This window comes from Mobula birostris, chromosome 7 (assembly GCF_030028105.1).
Source record: "Mobula birostris isolate sMobBir1 chromosome 7, sMobBir1.hap1, whole genome shotgun sequence".
NCBI classification, from domain to species: Eukaryota; Metazoa; Chordata; class Chondrichthyes; order Myliobatiformes; family Myliobatidae; genus Mobula; species Mobula birostris.
The window spans coordinates 187,816,127-187,829,808 of record NC_092376.1 but is presented as its reverse complement, the minus strand read 5'-3'; positions in this window follow the sequence as shown (position 1 = coordinate 187,829,808).

Genomic DNA, 13,682 nt, shown 5'->3' with positions numbered 1-13,682 from the left:
GAGCCTATTCCACCTTGTATCTCAATAAGTAAATAAATGAAACATACAGTGAAAAATATTATTCGTATCAATGACCAGAGCAGTCCGAGAATGTGCTGGGGGCAGCAAGCAATAGCTACCACTCTTCCAGCTCAGACATAGAATGCCCACTAGTCACTAATGCTAGCTGTTCATCTTTGGAATGGGGGAGGAAACTGGGGCACCCGGAGGAGACCCAGCAGTCATAGGGTGAAGGTACAAACCCTGTACAAACAGCTGTGGAAATCAAACCCCGATTGGCGATCAATGGAACTGTAAAGTTATGGGCAAACATCTATGCTGCTTTGCCATCCAATTTATCTACTCATCCAAATGTCTTTCAAATGTTGGAATTGTCACACAGATTGTTCATATCCATTCATATCTTCAGAGACCTCTGTTCTCCATAACATTTGCTCATATCTCCTCATTCCTATCAAAATTACTGGGGTGGCATGGTAGTGTCACCATTAGATCAATCATATTACAGTACAAGTGATTTCTGATCAGGATTTGATTTTTGCCACTCTCTGTTAGGAGTTTGTACATTCTCTCTGTAACCTGGTGGATTTCTTCTGGGTGTTCCAGTTTCCTCACACGTTTCAAAGATTTGCAGTTGGGGTTAGTAAGCTGTGGGCATGCTATGTTGACCCCAAAACAGGCAACGCTTCTGGGCTGCCACAGAACAATCATTGGAATATATTAGTCATTGATGCAAAAACAATGCATTTTACTGCATGTTTCCATGAGACCATAAGATATAGGAGCAGAATTAGGCCATTAGAGCCTGCTCCCCCCATTTCATCATCTCTGATCCATTTCCCTCTCAACCTTTTCCTAATCAGCCACCATTCAGATAATAATCTGTTGTCCCGTTCTTGCCACCAAAGTGGATAACCTCACGTTTATCCACATTAAATTGCATCTGCCATGAATTTGCCCACTCACCTAACCTATCCAAGTCACCCTGCATCCTCTTAGCATCCTTCTCACAGCTAACACTGCTGCCCAGCTTTGTGTCATCTGCAAACTTGGAGATGCTGCATTTAATTCCCTCATCTAAGTCATTAATATATATTGTAAACAACTGGGGTCCCAGCACTGAGCCTTGCGGTACCCCACTAGTCACTGCCTGCCATTCTGAAAGGGTCCCGTTTATTCCCACTCTTTGCTTCCTGTCTGCCAACCAATTCTCTATCCACATCAATACCATACCCCCAATACCGTGTGCTTTAAGTTTGCACATTAATCTCCTGTGTGGGACCTTGTCAAAAACCTTTTGAAACTCCAAATATACTACTTCCACTGGTTCTCCCCTATCCACTCTACTAGTTACATCCTCAAAAAATTCTATAAGGTTGTCTTTGACTTCCATTGTCAGCCTTGATGATTTCATCCTTCCTTTCGAATACTTCTTCTTTGGGATGTATCTATCCTGCACCTTCTGAATGGCTTCCAGAAATTCCAGCCATTGCTGCTCTGCTGTCATCCTTGCTAGTGTTCCCTTTCAAACAATTTTGGCCAACTCCTCTCTCATATCTCTGTTATTCCCATTTCTTCACTGTGAAACTGATACATCTGACTTTAGCTTCTTCCTCTCAAATTGCAGGGTGAATTATATCATATCTCCTATATGTTACTTTTCCTAATACTCCCTAATCAAATAGGGTTCAGTCCAGAATAACTGACCAACTATTGGGCTTAACCACAAGCTGTTCAAAAAAGTTATCTTGTAGGCATTCTACAAGTTCTGTGTCTTGCGATTCAGCACCAACCTGATTTTCCCAATTTACCTGCATATTGAAATTGCCCATGTTTCGATACACACATGATAAATAAAGCTAATTTATCTTTTCAATAATCACACTGGCATTTTCTGGCTTTTCTCTGAATGTGCAAATTATTTCATTGACAGTCACTACAGGGAAAATGTCTTTTCAAAGAGGCTTTTACAACCTGTGCCAGTTCTGTAGCATCTCCTCAGGTAATTGCAGGATTTCAGGTAATTGCAGTTAACAGTAACACTTAGCGCGTGAATAGTTTACATATTAGACACAGAAGCCCTTAATCACTAGTTTATTCAACCATGCTTCCCATCACACCTTACAATCACAATTTTAATATTAGGTTCAACTTTAAGCAATGAGGATGCAATTTTATATTCTAGAAGCATTCAGTTGCGCTGGGATAGCCTCGTATGGAGGCTCCAATGCACAGGATCACAAGAGGATAAATAAAATTGTGGACTCAACCAGCTCTATCTCAGCCAAAACCCTCCTCACCATGGAGGATACCCTTACCTCAAATGAGGACTGTTTCCCTGAAGTGACAGAAACTGAGAGGACACCTGCTAGAAGTTAATCAAATTATGAGAGACATCAACAGAGACACAGACAGTATCTTTAACCTAGGGTCTGAATGTCTAATACTAGAGGGTGTGCATTTTAGTTCAGACGGGGCTATGTTCAAAGTAGATTTTTGGGGCTAGATTTTATGCCTGTGCTTTCCTGAAATGCATTGGTGGTGGAAGCAGATATGAGAGGCTCTGAGCCTCTTAAGGAAAGACATATCACTCCATATTCAGTGGTGAAGACTGGATTAATTTTGAAGTTAATCCCACACCTCACATCCTGCCTCTTCCTTGATCCACGATCTCTTTGGATTTACAATGTATTAAGAAAACATGCTTAACTTATTTAAATGAAGTCTACTTAACTCAACTTCCTTTAGAACAGGGGTTCCCAACCTAAGGACAATGGACTCCTTGCTTAATGATATTGGCCTGTGGCAAATAAAATGTGGTGAACCTCTGCTCTTGAAGACATTTTGTGAAATTTTAATTCCAGCATGCTCAAACTTGACATTTTCTCTTTCAAAAACTGATTATTATATATCAGGCCACTTCATTACTACCCTTGAGGTCCTGCTTCTCAGCTTCCTTCCTAACTCTCTATATTCTGTTTTCAAGATCTCCTCCCTTTTCCTACCTGTCAATGGTACCAATATGTACCATGACCTCTGGCTGCTCACCCTCCCTATTCAGGATATTAAATCTTCCTTGTCAGATTTTATTTGAGGCACACACCATTGAGAGCATTTAATAGGTAGTGAGAGATTGTTCCTACTACCCACCTGGCTAGCATAACCTGAAAGAACATTTTTGGTATTTAGTTAACACTTAACATCAAGATACTGTAGGCTGTCTTTATACTGATGAGTGTGCTTTGGCTTTTCCTCTCTTTACCCTCAATGCTGCACGCAGGACTGGATTTAAATAATGCACTGAAACACATGAAACACAAGAAAAATGACAGTTCCCTGATTGTGTACTTAGTGCACCAATGAACCTACTTGTTTAAATAATTAATATCTCAATTATTATTGTCGATGAATGATTGTGAAAAAGACAGGGTCACAACTAATTTGAAGAAAAGAAAAAATGCATAGTTTAGGTTACAATTACTATTAATCGACACTTGATTTCATTCCTGGTGGAAAGTCCACCGGATTTGGTTGGAAGGCTGTTTGAAAATAAATTGCCACCAACATCCCTTATGTCAAATACCCATACTGTAGCTTTCCTTTTATTTTTATTATATATGCATCTCCCTTTCCCTGCTCCTATAGTTGCTTCAAAGCATTGCATCTTTGTTAATCCACAATTCTAATGAAATAATAATTATCTTTCTTTATCAAGAATCCAGGACCAACTTCATTCGCCATATATATTTACATGTATTAGGAATTTGCTGTGGTGTGTTGGCACAACAGGCCACAAAACACAATAATAATTCAGGATTACAAAGAACAAAGAATCACACAAAGGTAGAAGTTGAAGTACAGATATGGATAAGTATGCATTTACAATGTTCAGCTTGTATTTACAATGTAAACAGCAGTATAAAACAGGAGTTTAAGTTGTTTACAGTGTATTACAGAGAACGCGGTAGTAGCTAGAAAGGGGTGGGATCTAACTTGAAATATTGTACAGATTAACTGCCTGGGGTAAGAAACTTTTAAAATGGTGTGAAGTTTTTGTTTTGATAGCCCTTTAGCATTCTCCTTCCTCCTGCTAGGTTGCAGCTCACCCCTGGGCAAGGTGTAACACCTGTTTAGCCCCTCCCCCCCCGTTCAGGGTCACGTGAAACCAAGGGATCTGGAGTTGGATAGTTATATGAGCAGCTGGTGCATATTATCAGTCCTGGTTATGCGATCATTGACAGCCGGCAGACAATCTCATGAAGAGAATTGATAATGGCTGGGATCACCCGTCTTGTAAAGACTGCCCAGAAGAAGGCAGTGGCAAACTACTGTAGAAAAATTTGCCAAGAACTATCATGAGACCATGATCGTCTACATCATACAATATGGCACATAATGATGATGATAGCATTTTCCAGAAGGGAGATTTTGGAAAAGCAGTTTACTTGGATGGCAATGCTCACAATTAATTTTTTCTTGCTCGCTTCTTTATGCTGAATACTTACAATTCCAACCTTGTTGCTATACTCATTCATGGGAAAGCCTTCGGTGTAAACCCTGAGGAAATATCTGGAGTTGGAGTCCCGAAGGCAGTCCTATATTGAGCTCAAAGCTGACTGGCATTCCTTTCGATTCATCAACTGTGTGGAGAGGGGGCGCGTCGTGCATGAGCAGCAGCTTGCTCTCCACATCGTATTGCCCTGGCTTATGTACCGGGCTCGTGTAGACAGCAGGGACGCAATGTTCATGTCAGCCTTGACCAACAGTGGGCCTCACTGTGTACCATATACAACCTCGAGATTCATTTTCATGCAGGCAGCCTCAAAACAAAGAAACACAATAGAATCACAAATGTTACGTACCCCGTAACTGGGTTGCCAAACCAGCAGAAATGGACCACTCAGTTGGAGTCTGGATTACTGGAACTAAGAAAGTTTTATTAAAGAAATAAGCAACACAGTACTCTAATAATAAGGATATAAATGCAACAGGTTAACAATGAATAAACACACATGTACACAGAACTAGGATAATAAGGTCAATCAGCTCTATCGCAGTCTAGGGGTAAAATGATCAATCACAAGTGACAGAGTTCAGTTGTCGTGCCGTTGGAGAGAGAGAGAGAGGGAATGCTGATATTCAAATCGGATTCAACAGACCTTTGATATTCCTCGCACTTAGCTTTCGGGTGAGCCCTTTGTAATGTCTTCTGAGGTTACCGACTGTGACCCCTCCGTTTCAGATACGATCGTTCCTCTGCGGTGAACCCGGTACCCAGGCAAGGGTGGACACACACACCAGGTTCCCGCCGACCGTATCTTTCCACCCTGTGCGTCTATGGCTGGTCCCGCAACAGTCCTCCAAAAACTCCCACCGACTTGTTGGGGGCACACCGCTTCCAGGGTCTCGTTACCTCGTGGTGTCGTGTGTGTTGTCTTAGTAAACCTGCCCCTTTTTATCCCCCTGCTGGGGTATCGCCTGTCCATCACACTTCAAACAGTTCAGGGTTCAAAAGGAGCCGGTCTTGACAATACTCAGACCGGTGTCTCCTTCCATTAAATTCTCTTGTCTCTTCATTAACATTTCCAAATGCTGCTCCATTGTCTTACTTATCTCTCTCTCCTGAAGACAGGTGGCAGATCAACTGTTGATCCCACTGGTGCTAGCACAGGACAGTTAACATCTTAATCTAGGTGTACTTTTGTAACCCTCTTTCGTCACACAAAAAACACCACACCACAAAGACCATCAAACATTCAATGTGAGGAAAAAAGAACAAATTGTGCAAATGATAAACAAAGTAAAGAAATGAGACACAGAGCATGATCTGCAGCATCACCGAAAGTGAGTCCACAGCCACAGAGGTGTTCATCGCTGAGGTGAGTGTGATCATTTGCAGGCCACTGCTGCGCCGTCAGTTCAGCGCTGAGACAAGCAAAGCCTCATGGAGTCATCAGCTGAACACTGGTTTGTCCTTCGCCCTCTGTCTCGATTCCTAGTCTTTTTAATCTGGCTCACCGCTTGAATCGGGCAAACGTTGGTTCATTTGTTGCCCTCAGGGCCGGACCCAGCTGCTACAATCTGGCTTGAAGACCACTCCAGCCATGGCCATTGTGGCAGAACCTGCATTCTCAAGAGACCAGTTTGTCAAATTCTTCAGGATTCCGCCAAAAATGTCAGGTTGTACAGATGATTCAAAGGCTCATCTCCCACTGGGAAATTACAAGCTGCAGATCACAGTGATTGCAGTACAGAAAATGTATATTTAGTCAAATAGTTACTGGTTTCGTTAGCTATCTGCAGAACATCACTGTGTCTCTGCAGCTTGCTCCTCATCAAAAGAACTATCTCAGTTTTATTATTTAATTCATTGTTATGTGCCATGTCATATGATGTGGGTGATCGTGGTCTATGACTATGATTGATCTTGGCAAATTCTATAGAAGTGGTTTGTCATTGCCTTCTTCTGGGCAGTGTCTTTACAAGATGGGTGACCCCAGCTTTATCAATATTCTTCAGTGATTGTCTACCTGGCGTCAGTGGTCGTATAGCTAGGACTTGTGATATACACCAACTGTTCATGCGACCACCTACCACCTCCCCTCATCAGGGGTGGGGGCCTGAGGTGCTACACCATGCCCAAAGGTGACCTGCAAGCTACTGGAGGGAAGGAACGCCTTACATCTCCTTTGGTAGAGACATATCTCTGCACCTTCACTCAAACCTATTATTATAGGATATGGAATTTCAAGGATGCAGCTCTGAGAACTCAAAGGACCAAAGATGTGTTGCCTGGGACATTAAACCCTGGAGAGGTTGACTTTCATCTCGTTGCATTGGGAGTTTGGAAACAAGGCCCAGCTTTGTAACTATGTTCTCAAAAGAGGTTTTTCCATCCACTCTATTTAATTGCCTGAATTCGTAATGACAAACAAAAAAACTAAATAAATGTTGCTTACATTTCCACAAATTGTATATTTGTTCTGACGTTCAATGTTACTACTTTATCATACAATCTAGTGCTTCCCTAAAATATTTGACAGTTTAATATTTTTTCAAATTTTATTTCTAGAAAATTTTTTAACCCAAACCCTTGAGTCAGTGTTAGAATTATGTAAATCATAGCTTACAAAAAGTAAAATTATCCATAAAATAAAAACAAACATGGCAGAAATAAGTATCAATATTTCGACCTCTAATAACAGAAGAGGCTGACATTCAGCAATATGCTTCACCACACATTCACCGCTATTCCCCGCCCCCCCTCCCCAGGAAACCTACAAACGTTTGCAAATAATTTGTCCCATTTTTATGTATGGATGTCCAATCTATCAAACTGTTTGTAAGACATGCGTTCAAAAGCTGCCACTTTGGCTACTTCTGTGACCCACTCCTGAAATGATGGTCCCCCCAAGTTCCTCAGGGTGCGCCTTAAAAATTATAAGGTCCTTACTGAAAAAAAATTCAAAAAAGTTTAACATTCTAACATCACAAAAATTGAAGTATGCATAAGTCATTGAATTTAAATGTTTCCAAAAGAATAGTTTTGATGCACATGAAAAACTTGACAACACCTTCCCTAACTCTAGTTTCATGGTTTTTCTCCTCATAAAGGAGACAGACAACAAGATATTGTTCAATAGAAAATGTATTCAGAAACCATAGAAACCATAGAAACTACAGCACAGAAGCAGGCCCTTTGGCCCTTCTTGGCTGTGCTGAACCATTTTCTGCCTAGTCCCACTGACCTGCACACGGACCATATCCCTCCATACACCTTCCATCCATGTATCTGTCCAATTTATTCTTAAATGTTAAAAAAGAACCCGCATTTACTACCTCGTCTGGCAGCTCATTCCATACTCCCACCACTCTCTGTGTGAAGAAGCCCCCCCTAATGTTCCCTTTAAACTTTTCCTCCCTCACCCTTAACCCATGTCCTCTGGTTTTTTTCTCCCCTTGCCTCAGTGGAAAAAGCCTGCTTGCATTCACTCTATCTATACCCATCATAATTTTATATACCTCTATCAAATCTCCCCTCATTCTTCTACGCTCCAGGGAATAAAGTCCTAACCGAGTTTCTCAAGTCCCGGCAACATCCTTGCAAATCTTCTCTGCACTCTTTCAACCTTATTTATATCCTTCCTGTAATTTGGTGACCAAAACTGAACACAATACTCCAGATTCGGCCTCACCAATGCCTTATACAACCTCAACATAACATTCCAGCTCTTATACGCAATACTTCGATTAATAAAGGCCAATGTACCAAAAGCTCTCTTTACGACCCTATCTACCTGTGACGCCACTTTTAGGGAATTTTGTATCTGTCTTCCCAGATCCCTTTGTTCCACTGCACTCCTCAGTGCCTTACCATTAACCCTGTATGTTCTACCTTGGTTTGTCCTTCCAACGTGCAATACCTCACACTTGTCTGTATTAAACTCCATCTGCCATTTTTCAGCCCATTTTTCCAGCTGGTCCAAGTCCCTCTGCAGGCTCTGAAAACCTTCCTCACTGTTTACTACACCTCCAATCCTTGTATCATCAGCAAACTTGCTGATCCAATTTACCACATTATCATCCAGATCATTGATATAGATGACAGATAACAATGGACCCAGCACTGATCCTTGTGGCACACCACTAGACACTGGCCTCCACTCAGAGAAGCAATTCTCTACCACCACTCTCTGGCTTCTTCCATTGAGCCAATGTCTAATCCAATTTACCACCTCTCCATGTATACCTAGTGACTGAATTTTCCTAACTAACCTCCCATGCGGGACCTTGTCAAAGGCTTTACTGAAGTCCATGTAGACAATATCCACTGCCTTCCCTTCATCCACTTTCCTGGTAACCTCCTTGAAAAACTCCAACGGATTGGTCAAACATGACCTACCACGCACAAAGCCATGTTGACTCTCCCTAATAAGCCCCTGTCTATCCAAATGCTTGCCACTCTCCAACCCTCCAGCACTTCACCCGTAGACAGCGACATTTTAAATATTTCTACCAGGGCTCCCGCAATTTCAACACTAGTCTCCTTCAAGATCTGAGGGAACACTCTGTCAGGTCCCGGGGATTTATCCACCTTAATTTTCCTCAAGACAGCAAGCACCTCCTCCTTTTCAATCCGTACAGTTTCCATGGTCTCACTACTTGATTCCCTCAATTCCATAGATTTCATGCCAGCTTCCTTAGTAAATACAGACGCAAAAAACCTATTTAAGATCTCCCCCATTTCCTTTGGTTCCGCACAAAGCCGACCACTCTGATCTTCAAGAGGACCAATTTTATCCCTTACAATCCTTTTGCTCTTAATATACTTGTGAAAGATCTTTGGATTATCCTTCAATTTGACTGCCAAGGCAACCTCATGTCTTCTTTTTGCCCTCCTGATTTCTTCCTTAAGTATTTTCTTGCACTTCTTATGCTCCTCAAGCACCTGATTTACCCCCTGTTTCCTATACATTTCATACAACTCCCTCTTCTTCTTTATCAGAGTTGCAATATCCCTTGAGAACCAAGGTTCCTTATTCCTATTCAATTTGCCTTTAATCCTGACAGGAACATACAAACTCTGCACTCTCAAAATTTCCCCTTTGAAGGCTTCCCACCTACCAATCACATCTTTGCCAGAGAACAACCTGTCCCAATCCACGCTTTTTAGACCCTTTCTCATTTCTTCAAATTTGGCCTTCTTCCAGTTCAGAACCTCAACCCTAGGACTAGATCTATCCTTGTCCATGATCAAATTGAAACTAATGGTGTTATGATCACTGGAACCAAAGTGCTCCCCTACACAGACTTCTGTCACTTGCCCTAATTCGTTTCCTAACAGGAGATCCAATATTGTATCCCCTCTAGTTGGTGCCTCTATTTACTGATTTAGAAAACTTTCCTGAACACATTTTACAAACTCTAAACCATCTAGACCCCTAACAGTATGGGAGTCCCAATCAATGTCTGGAAAATTAAAATCACCTACCATCACAACTTTATGTTTCCTGCAGTTGCCTGCTATCTCTCTGCAGATTTGCTCTTCCAAGTCTCGTTGATTATTGGGTGGTCTGTAATACAACCCCACTAATTTGGCCATACCTTTCCTGTTTCTCAGCTCCACCCATAAGGACTCAGTAGACAAGCCCTTAGAAAACTAAGTAATGCAATCATCATTGGACAGCAGAGCTGAATATTGTTTGAGCTTTCAGTGTTTTGCTTTATATTTTATTCAGGAGCCCAGGTGAAGAGCCAGTTCAAATGTGCAGTCAGCTTGAAAAATGTTAAAGGAAGATGTGATACGAGATGACACAGTCGGATTTTAGAAAATTTGTCACTTACAAGGGACCAGGAAGAATGGAGAGTGGTAAGGAGTTTATCTATATTTTAAGTGCAATCTATTAATAAATCTCCTCACATTTAGAGTATCTTGTTAGGCTGTATATTCAGGCTAATGGAGAGCTCCATTGCCAAATTCAATCTGTTATAAAACTAAATAACACTGAGTACATATTGAGAGGTAAAGTTTACAGGCTTGGAAATCTTGACCCCCTAATTAATGTAACACATACAAAATGCTGGAGGGACTCAGCAGCTCAGGCAGCATACTGTATATGGAAGGGAATAAACAGTCAATGTTTCAGGCCAAGACCCTTCATTAGGACCAACCATCCCTTCAATAGATGCTGCCTGACCTCCTGAGTTCATCCAGCATTTTGTATGTGTTACTCTAGATGTCTAGCTTTTGTAGAATTTCTTGTGCTCATAATTAATGAATGCCTACTATCTTCTACATTTATTAATGCGATATTACTTCATCCCAACTATCCCCATTAACATGAGATCCCTCTCCTCCACTCTTCAACAACTGAAATAACATCCATTTTGTCCTCTGATGCCTGTTCACGCATTCAGTGAGATCTTAGTTGATATGCAACTTAATTCCCACTCCATGAGTACCTCTCAACATCCCTATAGGAAGGTTTTTGCAGCAATAGAGAAGGAGAAGAAAAGCTTCACCAAGATCTCAAGAAAATCTAACTGCAGATGCTGGAAAGCCAAAGCAACAGATACAAAATGCTGGAAGAACTCAGCAGGCCAGTCAGCATCTATGGAAAAGAGTAAACAGTCTATGTTCCAGGCCGAGACCCTTCAACCTGAAACATTGACTGCTAACTGTTTTCATACATGTTGCCTGGCCTGCTGAGTTCCTCCAGCATTTTGTGTGTGAAGTTGCCCAGAATGGATGGCATTTGTTATAAGGACAGATTGGATAGGCTGGATTTATCCTCATGAGAATGTAAACAGCACATTCAAGAACATTCTTTACAAGATGTCCAAGAACATTTGAGGCATAGATAGGAAGGATAGTCAGACTCATTTTCCCAACGAACAGGTTGAAGGCGAGAGGAGAGGAATTTAAAGGAGATCTGTGAATAACACAGAGGGTGGTGAAAACCTGGAAGAAGTAGCTAAAGTGGGGGTGAGGGACGCCCACAAGTGTCGCCATGCTACCACTGCCAACAGAGCATCCGTACAACTTACTAACCCTAACTATACGTCTTGGGAACGTGGGAGGAAGCTGGAAACTGAAGGGATCCCACCCAGTCCCTGGGAGAACAGGCAAACTCTTTACAGACAGCAGCAGGAATCAATCCCCGATCGAAGATCACTGACACTGTAAAGCGATCGTGATAACCGCTATGGTACCTTGCATAGCCGCATACCATTTATCAACTGATAATGCGGTGAATAGTAGCTCTATGTAGCTTAGCTATTCCATCTACACCAGATCTAACACTACATTCTCTTGAGTTAATACCAGATTTGAGTGCATTACTTTCTTTCAAAAGAACAAGAGGAAAAAGGGCAGAATTAGGTTGTATGGCTCCTCAAGCCGTGCTCTGCCACTATGTAAGATCATTGGGTTTAACTCACTCTCCTACCTAATCACTATTAACCTTGTTTCCCCTGCAGATCAATAATCTATCTCAGGCTTTAGCAGAAGACTGCCAAACACAAACTCTACCCTCATCCAACCTTATCGGCTGACACAGCTGTCGATAAAAATCTATCACTAACTTGGGGTGGTAGGGTAGAGATACATCTCTACCAAAGGAAGCATAAGATGTTCCTTCCCTCCGTTAGCCTGTAGGTTACTTTTCGACAAAGTCTAGCACCTCCTATTCTTCCACTCTCCCCACCACCATCAGGGTTATGTGAACCCAGGGGAGCAACTGGTGCATATCACAAGTTCTGGTTATGTGACCACTGACACCTGAAGAGTATTGATAATGGTTGGGGTCACCCACCTTGCAAAGGCACTGCCCAGAAGAAGTCAATGGCAAACTACTTCTCTAGAAAAAATTGCCAAGAACAATCATGCTCATGCAACCATGATTGCCCACATCATACTATAATGATGATGATGATCACCAATTTAACATAATGAATGTATTACTTAGTTACTAGAAATGAAATAGCTTTTCCTATGTAATACCCTGGTTAAGATTTCTACTGCTATGCTGTGAGTTAGCTAATATTAGCAGTTTTCTGTGAAAGCAGTGTGCCTTGCAGGAAAGTGTGTTTTGGCTTCGGCTAAGATAAGGACCCATGTTGGCCAATTTAGGGATGTGAGTCAGCCCATCAGGATTCTGAGATGTGAGAGAAGGTTCTAGGGAGCAGTGGGGAAGAGTTTTTCAAAGGACAGTAGTCTGATTTGGTGCCTTTTGGTGGGAGCTGTGGACTGGGACAGAACGGAAGATGCCTCAGAACGCTATAGGAAGGAGAGTCCCTGTTGCAAGGAATGCTTTGTGCTGATGAATGGTTCTGAGGAGGAGGGGCAATGTGAGAGAGAGAGAGAGAGAGAGAGAGTTTGCTTGAGATAGTCTTCAAGGGGAGTTTGAGAACATGGTAGATACTTACACACAGGCCGTGGGTCCAGCGTGTGAGTTTGAGCTACACTCCCGAATCCTCCAGTATGTGCCTGAACGGTCATATACACATTGGACTAGTTTAACTGTAATGGGTCCTTTTCTTTTCTTTTTCCTAGTAACTGTTTGATAAAGCTGAAACAGGTAAATATACTTTCTTTATAGCTTTATGCTGTGTATTTCTTGCCAACCGATAATTGTGTATGAGCAGTATTTACACAGCAATCGCGCAAATGGAAGTTGTTTTAATCGGAACATCACAACATTTCTGTTTGGTTGAAACCCAAATCATACCAAACTTAGACATATATCGTTTATAAAAGGTGGCCTTCTCACTGCCGAGGTCACGTGGTTGTTATCTGAGTTGGCTATTGAGCCACGTTTCCATACAAACACAATGAGAGGGTTATACAAATTAATCATATTTTCTTATTTAAAAATATTATTATCTTATTAATCATATTTTCTACTCAATACTATGTTTTATCTCTAAACAATGATGGATGCCACAGTAATGTAACCGTTAGCACGATGTTATTACAGCTCGGTACATTTCAATTCCAGCACTGTCTGCAAGGAGTAGATACGTTCTCTCATATAAACCACATGGGTTTCCTCTGGGTGCTCTGGTTTCCTCCCACAGTCCAAAACATACCAGTTACTAGGTTAATTAGTCGTTGTAAATTGCCCTGTGTGATTAGGCTAGGGTTAAATAGGTGGGTTACTGGGTTAAGACTAAAGGGCCTG